The sequence below is a fragment of the Ambystoma mexicanum genome, chromosome 6q (genome assembly GCF_040938575.1).
Source record: "Ambystoma mexicanum isolate Mex_15411 chromosome 6q, UKY_AmexF1_1, whole genome shotgun sequence".
NCBI lineage: Eukaryota > Metazoa > Chordata > Amphibia > Caudata > Ambystomatidae > Ambystoma > Ambystoma mexicanum.
In genome coordinates this window covers 166,437,370-166,451,066 of record NC_090937.1, presented here as the reverse complement: position 1 = coordinate 166,451,066, position 13,697 = coordinate 166,437,370, and positions in this window count along the sequence as shown.

Here is a 13,697-nt window from a genome sequence, read left to right as displayed (position 1 = left end):
GGGTACGTGTATTACTGGGGTTCGCGGGATGTTTCACATGCGATTGGCCCTGTGCGAGCGGGGTACATGTACTTCGGGAGTGCGCAGGAAGTTTCACACACGATTGGCCCTGTGCGAGTGGTGTATGTGTATTACTGGGGTTCGCGGGGAGTTTCACACGCGATTGGCCCTGTGCCAGCGGGGAACGTGTATTACTGGGGTTCATGGGAAGTTTCACACGCGATTGACCCTGTGCGAGCGGGGAACGTGTATTTCGGGGGTGCGCGGGAAGTTTCACACGTGATTTTGCTGTCAGAGCGGGGTACGTGTATTACTGGGGTTCGCAGGGAGTTTCACACGCGATTGGCCCTGTGCGAGCGGGGTACGTGTATTTCGGGGGTGCGCGGGAAGTTTCACACGCGATTGGCTCTGTGCGAGAAGGGGTACGTGTATTAATGGAGTTTGCGGGAAGTTTCACTCGCGATTGGCCCTGTGTGAATGGTGTACGTGTATTACTGGGGTTCGCGGGGAGTTTCACACGCGATTGGCCCTGTGCGAGCAGGGTATGTGTATTTCGGGAGTGCGTGTGAAGTTTCACACGCAATTGGCCCTGTGCGAGCGGGGTACGTGTATTACTGGGGTTTGCGGGAAGTTTCACATGCGATTGGCCCTGTGAGAGCGGGGTACGTGTATTACTGGGGTTCGCGGGAAGTTTCACACGCGATTGGCCCTGTGCGAGCGGGGAATGTGTATTTCGGGGGTGCGCGGGAATTTTCACACGTGATTTTGCTGTCAGAGCGGGGTACGTGTATTACTGGGGTTCGCAGGGAGTTTCACACGCGATTGGCCCTGTGCGAGCGGGATACGTGTATTAATGGAGTTCGCGGGAAGTTTAACTCGCGATTGGCCCTGTGCGAAAGGTGTACGTGTATTACTGGGGTTCGCGGGAAGTTTCACACGCGATTGGCCCTGTGCGAGCGGGGTATGTGTATTTCGGTGGTGCGCAGGAAGTTTCACACGCGATTGGCCCTGTATAAGTGGGGTACATGTATTACTGGGGTGTGTGGGAAGTTTCACATGCAATTGGTCCTGTGTGAGCGGGGTACGTGTATTACTGGGGTTCGCGGGAATTTTCACACGCGATTGACCCTGTGCGAGCGGGGAACGTGTATTTCGGCGGTGCGCGGGAAGTTTCACACGTGATTTTGCTGTCAGAGCGGGGTACGTGTATTACTGGGGTTCGCAGGGAGTTTCACACGCGATTGGCCCTGTGCGAATGGGGTACGTGTATTTCGGGGGTGCGCGGGAAGTTTCACACGCGATTGGCTCTGTGCGAGAAGGGGTACGTGTATTAATGGAGTTCGCGGGAAGTTTCACTCGCGATTGGCCCTGTGCGAATGGTGTACGTGTATTACTGGGGTTCGCGGGGAGTTTCACACGCAATTGGCCCTGTGCGAGCGGGGTACGTGTATTACTGGGGTTTGCGGGAAGTTTCACATGCGATTGGCCCTGTGAGAGCGGGGTACGTGTATTACTGGGGTTCGCGGGAAGTTTCACACGCGATTGGCCCTTTGCGAGCGGGGAATGTGTATTTCGGGGGTGCGCGGGAATTTTCACATGTGATTTTGCTGTCAGAGCGGGGTACGTGTATTACTGGGGTTCGCGGGGAGTTTCACACGCGATTGGCCCTGTGCGAGCGGGGTACGTGTATTTCAGGGGTGCGCGGGAAGTTTCACACGCGATTGGCCCTGTGCGAGCGGGATACGTGTATTAATGGAGTTCGCGGGAAGTTTAACTTGCGATTGGCCCTGTGCGAAAGGTGTACGTGTATTACTGGGGTTCGCGGGGAGTTTCACACGCGATTGGCCCTGTGCGAGCGGGGTATGTGTATTTCGGGGGTGCGCAGGAAGTTTTCAACGCGATTGGCCCTGTGCGAGCGGGGTATGTGTATTACTGGGGTTCGCGGGGAGTTTCACACACGATTGGCCCTGTGCAAGCGGGGTCCGTGTATTTCGGGAGTGCGCGTGAAGTTTCACACACAATTGGCCCTGTGCGAGCGGGGTACGTGTATTACTGGGGTTCGCGGGAAGTTTCACACGCGATTGGCCCTGTGCGAGCGGTGTATGTGTATTTCGGGGGTGCGCGGGAAGTTTCACACGCGATAGGCCCTGTATAAGTGGGGTACATGTATTACTGGGGTGTGTGGGAAGTTTCACATGCGATTGGTCCTGTGTGAGCGGGGTACGTGTATTACTGGGGTTCGCGGGAAGTTTCACACGCGATTGGCCCTGTGCCAGCGGGGAACGTGTATTTCGGGGGTGCGCGGGAAGTTTCACACGCGATTTTGCTGTCAGATCGGGGTACGTTTATTACTGGGGTTCGCGGGGAGTTTCACACACGATTGGCCTGTGCGAGCGGAGTACGTGTATTTCGGGGGTGCGCGGGAACTTTCACACGCGATTGGCCCTGTGCGAGCGAGATACGTGTATTAATGGAGTTCGCGGGAAGTTTCACTCGCGATTGGCCCTGTGCGAAAGGTGTACGTGTATTACTGGGGTTCGCGGGGAGTTTCAAACGTGATTGGCCCTGTGCGAGCAGGGTACGTGTATTTCGGGGGCGCGCGGGAAGTTTCACACGCGATAGGCCCTGTATAAGTGGGGTACATGTATTACTGGGGTGTGTGGGAAGTTTCACACGAGATTGGCCCTGTGCGAGCGGGGAACGTGTATTTCGGGGGTGCGCGGGAAGTTTCACACGCGATTGGCCCTGTGCGAGCGGGGTACATGTATTACTGGGGTGCCCGGGAAGTTTCAAATGCGATTGGCCCTGTGCGAGCGGGGTACATGTATCACTGGGGTTCGCAGGAAGTTTCACACGCAATTGGCCCTGTGCGAGCGGGGTACGTGTATTACTGGGGTTTGCGGGGAGTTTCACACGCGATTGGCCCTGTGCGAGCGGGGTACATGTATTTCGGGGGTGCGCAGGAAGTTTTCAACGCGATTGGCCGTGTGCGAGCGGGGTATGTGTATTACTGGGGTTCGGGGGGAGTTTCATGTGTGATTGGCCTTGTGCGAGCGGGGTACATGTATTTCGGGGGTGCGCGGGAAGTTTCGCACGCGATTGTCCCTGTGTGAGTGGGATACATGTATTACTGGGGTGCCCGGGAAGTTTCAAATGCGATTGGCCCTGTGCGAGCGGGGTACGTGTATCACTGGGGTTCGCGGGAAGTTTCACACGAGATTGGCCCTGTGCGAGCGGGGTACGTGTATTACTGGGGTTTGCGGGGAGTTTCACACGCGATTGGCCCCGTGCGAGCGGTGTATGTGTATTTCGGGGTGCGCGGGAAGTTTCACACGCGATTGGCCCTGTATAAGTGGGGTACATGTATTACTGGGGTGTGTGGGAAGTTTCACATGCAATTGGTCCTGTGTGAGCGGGGTACGTGTATTACTGGGGTTCGCGGGAAGTTTCACACGCGATTGGCCCTGTGCGAGCGGGGAACGTGTATTTCGGCGGTGCGCGGGAAGTTTCACACGTGATTTTGCTGTCAGAGCGGGGTACGTGTATTACTGGGGTTCGCAGGGAGTTTCACACGCGATTGGCCCTGTGCGAATGGGGTACGTGTATTTCGGGGGTGCGCGGGAAGTTTCACACGCGATTGGCTCTGTGCGAGAAGGGGTACGTGTATTAATGGAGTTCGCGGGAAGTTTCACTCGCGATTGGCCCTGTGCGAATGGTGTACGTGTATTACTGGCGTTCGCGGGGAGTTTCACACGCGATTGGCCCTGTGCGAGCGGGGTTTGTGTAGTTCGGGAGTGCATGTGAAGTTTCACACGCAATTGGCCCTGTGCGAGCGGGGTATGTGTATTACTGGGGTTTGCGGGAAGTTTCACATGCGATTGGCCCTGTGCGAGCGGGGTACGTGTATTACTGGTGTTCGCGGGAAGTTTCACACGCGATTTGGCCCTGTGCGAGCGGGGAATGTGTATTTCGGGGGTGCATGGGAATTTTCACACGTGATTTTGCTGTCAGAGCGGGGTACGTGTATTACTGGGGTTCGCGGGGAGTTTCACACACGATTGGCCTGTGCGAGCGGAGTACGTGTATTTCGGGGGTGCGCGGGAACTTTCACACGCGATTGGCCCTGTGCGAGCGAGATACGTGTATTAATGGAGTTCGCGGGAAGTTTCACTCGCGATTGGCCCTGTGCGAAAGGTGTACGTGTATTACTGGGGTTCGCGGGGAGTTTCAAACGTGATTGGCCCTGTGCGAGCAGGGTACGTGTATTACTGGGGTTTGCGGGAAGTTTCACATGCGATTGGCCCTGTGAGAGCGGGGCACGTGTATTACTGGGGTTCGCGGGAAGTTTCACACGCGATTGGCCCTGTGCGAGCGGGGAATATGTATTTCGGGGGTGCGCGGGAATTTTCACATGTGATTTTGCTGTCAGAGCGGGGTACGTGTATTACTGGGGTTCGCGGGGAGTTTCACACGCGATTGGCCCTGTGCGAGCGGGGTACGTGTATTTCAGGGGTGCGCGGGAAGTTTCACACGCGATTGGCCCTGTGCGAGCGGGATACGTGTATTAATGGAGTTCACGGGAAGTTTAACTTGCGATTGGCCCTGTGCGAAAGGTGTACGTGTATTACTGGGGTTCGCGGGGAGTTTCACACGCGATTGGCCCTGTGCGAGCGGGGTATGTGTATTTCGGGGGTGCGCAGGAAGTTTTCAACGCGATTGGCCCTGTGCGAGCGGGGTATTTGTATTACTGGGGTTCGCGGGGAGTTTCAAACGTGATTGGCCCTGTGCGAGCAGGGTACGTGTATTTCGGGGGTGCGCAGGAAGTTTTCAAGGCAATTGGCCCTGTGCGAGCGGGGTATGTGTATTACTGGGGTTCGCGGGGAGTTTCACACGCGATTGGCCCTGTGCAAGCGGGGTCCGTGTATTTCGGGAGTGCGCAGGGAGTTTCACACGCAATTGGCCCTGTGCGAGCGGGGTACGTGTATTACTGGGGTTTGCGGGAAGTTTCACATGCGATTGGCCCTGTGCGAGCGGGGTACATGTATTACTGGGGTGCCCGGGAAGTTTCAAATGCGATTGGCCCTGTGCGAGCGGGGAATATGTATTTCGGGGGTGCGCGGGAATTTTCACATGTGATTTTGCTGTCAGAGCGGGGTACGTGTATTACTGGGGTTCGCGGGGAGTTTCACACGCGATTGGCCCTGTGCGAGCGGGGTACGTGTATTTCAGGGGTGCGCGGGAAGTTTCACACGCGATTGGCCCTGTGCGAGCGGGATACGTGTATTAATGGAGTTCACGGGAAGTTTAACTTGCGATTGGCCCTGTGCGAAAGGTGTACGTGTATTACTGGGGTTCGCGGGGAGTTTCACACGCGATTGGCCCTGTGCGAGCGGGGTATGTGTATTTCGGGGGTGCGCAGGAAGTTTTCAACGCGATTGGCCCTGTGCGAGCGGGGTATTTGTATTACTGGGGTTCGCGGGGAGTTTCACACACGATTGGCCCTGTGCAAGCGGGGTCCGTGTATTTCGGGAGTGCGCGTGAAGTTTCACACACAATTGGCCCTGTGCGAGCGGGGTACGTGTATTACTGGGGTTCGCGGGAAGTTTCACACGCGATTGGCCCTGTGCGAGCGGTGTATGTGTATTTCGGGTGTGCGCGGGAAGTTTCACACGCGATAGGCCCTGTATAAGTGGGGTACATGTATTACTGGGGTGTGTGGGAAGTTTCACATGCGATTGGTCCTGTGTGAGCGGGGTACGTGTATTACTGGGGTTCGCGGGAAGTTTCACACGCGATTGGCCCTGTGCCAGCGGGGAACGTGTATTTCGGGGGTGCGCGGGAAGTTTCACACGCGATTTTGCTGTCAGATCGGGGTACGTGTATTACTGGGGTTCGCGGGGAGTTTCACACGTGATTGGCCCTGTGAGAGCAGGGTATGTGTATTTCAGGGGTGCGTGGGAAGTTTCACACGAGATTGGCCCTGTGCGAGCGGGGAACGTGTATTTCGGGGGTGCGCGGGAAGTTTCACACGCGATTGGCCCTGTGCGAGCGGGGTACATGTATTACTGGGGTGCCCGGGAAGTTTCAAATGCGATTGGCCCTGTGCGAGCGGGGTACGTGTATCACTGGGGTTCGCGGGAAGTTTCACACGCGATTGGCCCTGTGCGAGCGGGGTACGTGTATTACTGGGGTTTGCGGGGAGTTTCACACGCGATTGGCCCTGTGCGAGCGGGGTACGTGTATTTCGGGGGTGCGCAGGAAGTTTTCAATGCGATTGGCCGTGTGCGAGTGGGGTATGTGTATTACTGGGGTTCGGGGGGAGTTTCATGTGTGATTGGCCTTGTGCGAGCGGGGTACATGTATTTCGGGGGTGCGCGGGAAGTTTCGCACGCGATTGTCCCTGTGTGAGTGGGATACATGTATTACTGGGGTGCCCGGGAAGTTTCAAATGCGATTGGCCCTGTGCGAGCGGGGTACGTGTATCACTGGGGTTCGCGGGAAGTTTCACACGAGATTGGCCCTGTGCGAGCGGGGTACGTGTATTACTGGGGTTTGCGGGGAGTTTCACACGTGATTGGCCCCGTGCGAGCGGTGTATGTGTATTTCGGGGGTGCGCGGGAAGTTTCACACGCGATTGGCCCTGTATAAGTGGGGTACATAATTACTGGGGTGTGTGGGAAGTTTCACATGCAATTGGTCCTGTGTGAGCGGGGTACGTGTATTACTGGGGTTCGCGGGAAGTTTCACACGCGATTGGCCCTGTGCGAGCGGGGAACGTGTATTTCGGCGGTGCGCGGGAAGTTTCACACATGATTTTGCTGTCAGAGCGGGGTACGTGTATTACTGGGGTTCGCAGGGAGTTTCACACGCGATTGGCCCTGTGCGAATGGGGTACGTGTATTTCGGGGGTGCGCGGGAAGTTTCACACGCGATTGGCTCCGTGCGAGAAGGGGTACGTGTATTAATGGAGTTCGCGGGAAGTTTCACTCGCGATTGGCCCTGTGCAAATGGTGTACGTGTATTACTGGCGTTCGCGGGGAGTTTCACACGCGATTGGCCCTGTGCGAGCGGGGTTTGTGTAGTTCGGGAGTGCATGTGAAGTTTCACACGCAATTGGCCCTGTGCGAGCGGGGTATGTGTATTACTGGGGTTTGCGGGAAGTTTCACATGCGATTGGCCCTGTGCGAGCGGGGTACGTGTATTACTGGTGTTCGCGGGAAGTTTCACACGCGATTTGGCCCTGTGCGAGCGGGGAATGTGTATTTCGGGGGTGCATGGGAATTTTCACACGTGATTTTGCTGTCAGAGCGGGGTACGTGTATTACTGGGGTTCGCGGGGAGTTTCACACACGATTGGCCTGTGCGAGCGGAGTACGTGTATTTCGGGGGTGCGCGGGAACTTTCACACGCGATTGGCCCTGTGCGAGCGAGATACGTGTATTAATGGAGTTCGCGGGAAGTTTCACTCGCGATTGGCCCTGTGCGAAAGGTGTACGTGTATTACTGGGGTTCGCGGGGAGTTTCAAACGTGATTGGCCCTGTGCGAGCAGGGTACGTGTATTTCGGGGGTGCGCAGGAAGTTTTCAAGGCAATTGGCCCTGTGCGAGCGGGGTATGTGTATTACTGGGGTTCGCGGGGAGTTTCACACGCGATTGGCCCTGTGCAAGCGGGGTCCGTGTATTTCGGGAGTGCGCAGGGAGTTTCACACGCAATTGGCCCTGTGCGAGCGGGGTACGTGTATTACTGGGGTTTGCGGGAAGTTTCACATGCGATTGGCCCTGTGAGAGCGGGGCACGTGTATTACTGGGGTTCGCGGGAAGTTTCACACGCGATTGGCCCTGTGCGAGCGGGGAATATGTATTTCGGGGGTGCGCGGGAATTTTCACATGTGATTTTGCTGTCAGAGCGGGGTACGTATATTACTGGGGTTCGCGGGGAGTTTCACACGCGATTGGCCCTGTGCGAGCGGGGTACGTGTATTTCAGGGGTGCGCGGGAAGTTTCACACGCGATTGGCCCTGTGCGAGCGGGATACGTGTATTAATGGAGTTCACGGGAAGTTTAACTTGCGATTGGCCCTGTGCGAAAGGTGTACGTGTATTACTGGGGTTCGCGGGGAGTTTCACACGCGATTGGCCCTGTGCGAGCGGGGTATGTGTATTTCGGGGGTGCGCAGGAAGTTTTCAACGCGATTGGCCCTGTGCGAGCGGGGTATTTGTATTACTGGGGTTCGCGGGGAGTTTCACACACGATTGGCCCTGTGCAAGCGGGGTCCGTGTATTTCGGGAGTGCGCGTGAAGTTTCACACACAATTGGCCCTGTGCGAGCGGGGTACGTGTATTACTGGGGTTCGCGGGAAGTTTCACACGCGATTGGCCCTGTGCGAGCGGTGTATGTGTATTTCGGGTGTGCGCGGGAAGTTTCACACGCGATAGGCCCTGTATAAGTGGGGTACATGTATTACTGGGGTGTGTGGGAAGTTTCACATGCGATTGGTCCTGTGTGAGCGGGGTACGTGTATTACTGGGGTTCGCGGGAAGTTTCACACGCGATTGGCCCTGTGCCAGCGGGGAACGTGTATTTCGGGGGTGCGCGGGAAGTTTCACACGCGATTTTGCTGTCAGATCGGGGTACGTGTATTACTGGGGTTCGCGGGGAGTTTCACACGTGATTGGCCCTGTGAGAGCAGGGTATGTGTATTTCAGGGGTGCGTGGGAAGTTTCACACGAGATTGGCCCTGTGCGAGCGGGGAACGTGTATTTCGGGGGTGCGCGGGAAGTTTCACACGCGATTGGCCCTGTGCGAGCGGGGTACATGTATTACTGGGGTGCCCGGGAAGTTTCAAATGCGATTGGCCCTGTGCGAGCGGGGTACGTGTATCACTGGGGTTCGCGGGAAGTTTCACACGCGATTGGCCCTGTGCGAGCGGGGTACGTGTATTACTGGGGTTTGCGGGGAGTTTCACACGCGATTGGCCCTGTGCGAGCGGGGTACGTGTATTTCGGGGGTGCGCAGGAAGTTTTCAATGCGATTGGCCGTGTGCGAGCGGGGTATGTGTATTACTGGGGTTCGGGGGGAGTTTCATGTGTGATTGGCCTTGTGCGAGCGGGGTACATGTATTTCGGGGGTGCGCGGGAAGTTTCGCACGCGATTGTCCCTGTGTGAGTGGGATACATGTATTACTGGGGTGCCCGGGAAGTTTCAAATGCGATTGGCCCTGTGCGAGCGGGGTATGTGTATCACTGGGGTTCGCGGGAAGTTTCACACGAGATTGGCCCTGTGCGAGCGGGGTACGTGTATTACTGGGGTTTGCAGGGAGTTTCACACGCGATTGGCCCTGTGCGAGCGGGATACGTGTATTAATGGAGTTCGCGGGAAGTTTAACTCGCGATTGGCCCTGTGCGAAAGGTGTACGTGTATTACTGGGGTTCGCGGGAAGTTTCACACGCGATTGGCCCTGTGCGAGCGGGGTATGTGTATTTCGGTGGTGCGCAGGAAGTTTCACACGCGATTGGCCCTATATAAGTGGGGTACATGTATTACTGGGGTGTGTGGGAAGTTTCACATGCAATTGGTCCTGTGTGAGCGGGGTACGTGTATTACTGGGGTTCGCGGGAATTTTCACACGCGATTGACCCTGTGCGAGCGGGGAACGTGTATTTCGGCGGTGCGCGGGAAGTTTCACACGTGATTTTGCTGTCAGAGCGGGGTACGTGTATTACTGGGGTTCGCAGGGAGTTTCACACGCGATTGGCCCTGTGCGAATGGGGTACGTGTATTTCGGGGGTGCGCGGGAAGTTTCACACGCGATTGGCTCTGTGCGAGAAGGGGTACGTGTATTAATGGAGTTCGCGGGAAGTTTCACTCGCGATTGGCCCTGTGCGAATGGTGTACGTGTATTACTGGGGTTCGCGGGGAGTTTCACACGCAATTGGCCCTGTGCGAGCGGGGTACGTGTATTACTGGGGTTTGCGGGAAGTTTCACATGCGATTGGCCCTGTGAGAGCGGGGTACGTGTATTACTGGGGTTCGCGGGAAGTTTCACACGCGATTGGCCCTTTGCGAGCGGGGAATGTGTATTTCGGGGGTGCGCGGGAATTTTCACATGTGATTTTGCTGTCAGAGCGGGGTACGTGTATTACTGGGGTTCGCGGGGAGTTTCACACGCGATTGGCCCTGTGCGAATGGGGTACGTGTATTTCGGGGGTGCGCGGGAAGTTTCACACGCGATTGGCTCTGTGCGAGAAGGGGTACGTGTATTAATGGAGTTCGCGGGAAGTTTCACTCGCGATTGGCCCTGTGCGAATGGTGTACGTGTATTACTGGGGTTCGCGGGGAGTTTCACACGCAATTGGCCCTGTGCGAGCGGGGTACGTGTATTACTGGGGTTTGCGGGAAGTTTCACATGCGATTGGCCCTGTGAGAGCGGGGTACGTGTATTACTGGGGTTCGCGGGAAGTTTCACACGCAATTGGCCCTTTGCGAGCGGGGAATGTGTATTTCGGGGGTGCGCGGGAATTTTCACATGTGATTTTGCTGTCAGAGCGGGGTACGTGTATTACTGGGGTTCGCGGGGAGTTTCACACGCGATTGGCCCTGTGCGAGCGGGGTACGTGTATTTCAGGGGTGCGCGGGAAGTTTCACACGCGATTGGCCCTGTGCGAGCGGGATACGTGTATTAATGGAGTTCGCGGGAAGTTTAACTTGCGATTGGCCCTGTGCGAAAGGTGTACGTGTATTACTGGGGTTCGCGGGGAGTTTCACACGCGATTGGCCCTGTGCGAGCGGGGTATGTGTATTTCGGGGGTGCGCAGGAAGTTTTCAACGCGATTGGCCCTGTGCGAGCGGGGTATGTGTATTACTGGGGTTCGCGGGGAGTTTCACACACGATTGGCCCTGTGCAAGCGGGGTCCGTGTATTTCGGGAGTGCGCGTGAAGTTTCACACACAATTGGCCCTGTGCGAGCGGGGTACGTGTATTACTGGGGTTCGCGGGAAGTTTCACACGCGATTGGCCCTGTGCGAGCGGTGTATGTGTATTTCGGGGGTGCGCGGGAAGTTTCACACGCGATAGGCCCTGTATAAGTGGGGTACATGTATTACTGGGGTGTGTGGGAAGTTTCACATGCGATTGGTCCTGTGTGAGCGGGGTACGTGTATTACTGGGGTTCGCGGGAAGTTTCACACGCGATTGGCCCTGTGCCAGCGGGGAACGTGTATTTCGGGGGTGCGCGGGAAGTTTCACACGCGATTTTGCTGTCAGATCGGGGTACGTTTATTACTGGGGTTCGCGGGGAGTTTCACACGTGATTGGCCCTGTGAGAGCAGGGTACGTGTATTTCAGGGGTGTGCGGGAAGTTTCACACGAGATTGGCCCTGTGCGAGCGGGGAACGTGTATTTCGGGGGTGCGCGGGAAGTTTCACACGCGATTGGCCCTGTGCAAGCGGGGTACATGTATTACTGGGGTGCCCGGGAAGTTTCAAATGCGATTGGCCCTGTGCGAGCGGGGTACATGTATCACTGGGGTTCGCAGGAAGTTTCACACGCAATTGGCCCTGTGCGAGCGGGGTACGTGTATTACTGGGGTTTGCGGGGAGTTTCACACGCGATTGGCCCTGTGCGAGCGGGGTACATGTATTTCGGGGGTGCGCAGGAAGTTTTCAACGCGATTGGCCGTGTGCGAGCGGGGTATGTGTATTACTGGGGTTCGGGGGGAGTTTCATGTGTGATTGGCCTTGTGCGAGCGGGGTACATGTATTTCGGGGGTGCGCGGGAAGTTTCGCACGCGATTGTCCCTGTGTGAGTGGGATACATGTATTACTGGGGTGCCCGGGAAGTTTCAAATGCGATTGGCCCTGTGCGAGCGGGGTACGTGTATCACTGGGGTTCGCGGGAAGTTTCACACGAGATTGGCCCTGTGCGAGCGGGGTACGTGTATTACTGGGGTTTGCGGGGAGTTTCACACGCGATTGGCCCCGTGCGAGCGGTGTATGTGTATTTCGGGGGTGCGCGGGAAGTTTCACACGCGATTGGCCCTGTATAAGTGGGGTACATGTATTACTGGGGTGTGTGGGAAGTTTCACATGCAATTGGTCCTGTGTGAGCGGGGTACGTGTATTACTGGGGTTCGCGGGAAGTTTCACACGCGATTGGCCCTGTGCGAGCGGGGAACGTGTATTTCGGCGGTGCGCGGGAAGTTTCACACGTGATTTTGCTGTCAGAGCGGGGTACGTGTATTACTGGGGTTCGCAGGGAGTTTCACACGCGATTGGCCCTGTGCGAATGGGGTACGTGTATTTCGGGGGTGCGCGGGAAGTTTCACACGCGATTGGCTCTGTGCGAGAAGGGGTACGTGTATTAATGGAGTTCGCGGGAAGTTTCACTCGCGATTGGCCCTGTGCGAATGGTGTACGTGTATTACTGGCGTTCGCGGGGAGTTTCACACGCGATTGGCCCTGTGCGAGCGGGGTTTGTGTAGTTCGGGAGTGCATGTGAAGTTTCACACGCAATTGGCCCTGTGCGAGTGGGGTATGTGTATTACTGGGGTTTGCGGGAAGTTTCACATGCGATTGGCCCTGTGCGAGCGGGGTACGTGTATTACTGGTGTTCGCGGGAAGTTTCACACGCGATTTGGCCCTGTGCGAGCGGGGAATGTGTATTTCGGGGGTGCATGGGAATTTTCACACGTGATTTTGCTGTCAGAGTGGGGTACGTGTATTACTGGGGTTCGCGGGGAGTTTCACACACGATTGGCCTGTGCGAGCGGAGTACGTGTATTTCGGGGGTGCGCGGGAACTTTCACACGCGATTGGCCCTGTGCGAGCGAGATACGTGTATTAATGGAGTTCGCGGGAAGTTTCACTCGCGATTGGCCCTGTGCGAAAGGTGTACGTGTATTACTGGGGTTCGCGGGGAGTTTCAAACGTGATTGGCCCTGTGCGAGCAGGGTACGTGTATTTCGGGGGTGCGCAGGAAGTTTTCAAGGCAATTGGCCCTGTGCGAGCGGGGTATGTGTATTACTGGGGTTCGCGGGGAGTTTCACACGCGATTGGCCCTGTGCAAGCGGGGTCCGTGTATTTCGGGAGTGCGCAGGGAGTTTCACACGCAATTGGCCCTGTGCGAGCGGGGTACGTGTATTACTGGGGTTTGCGGGAAGTTTCACATGCGATTGGCCCTGTGAGAGCGGGGCACGTGTATTACTGGGGTTCGCGGGAAGTTTCACACGCGATTGGCCCTGTGCGAGCGGGGAATATGTATTTCGGGGGTGCGCGGGAATTTTCACATGTGATTTTGCTGTCAGAGCGGGGTACGTGTATTACTGGGGTTCGCGGGGAGTTTCACACGCGATTGGCCCTGTGCGAGCGGGGTACGTGTATTTCAGGGGTGCGCGGGAAGTTTCACACGGGATTGGCCCTGTGCGAGCGGGATACGTGTATTAATGGAGTTCGCGGGAAGTTTAACTTGCGATTGGCCCTGTGCGAAAGGTGTACGTGTATTACTGGGGTTCGCGGGGAGTTTCACACGCGATTGGCCCTGTGCGAGCGGGGTATGTGTATTTCGGGGGTGCGCAGGAAGTTTTCAACGCGATTGGCCCTGTGCGAGCGGGGTATTTGTATTACTGGGGTTCGCGGGGAGTTTCACACACGATTGGCCCTGTGCAAGCGGGGTCCGTGTATTTCGGGAGTGCGCATGAAGTTT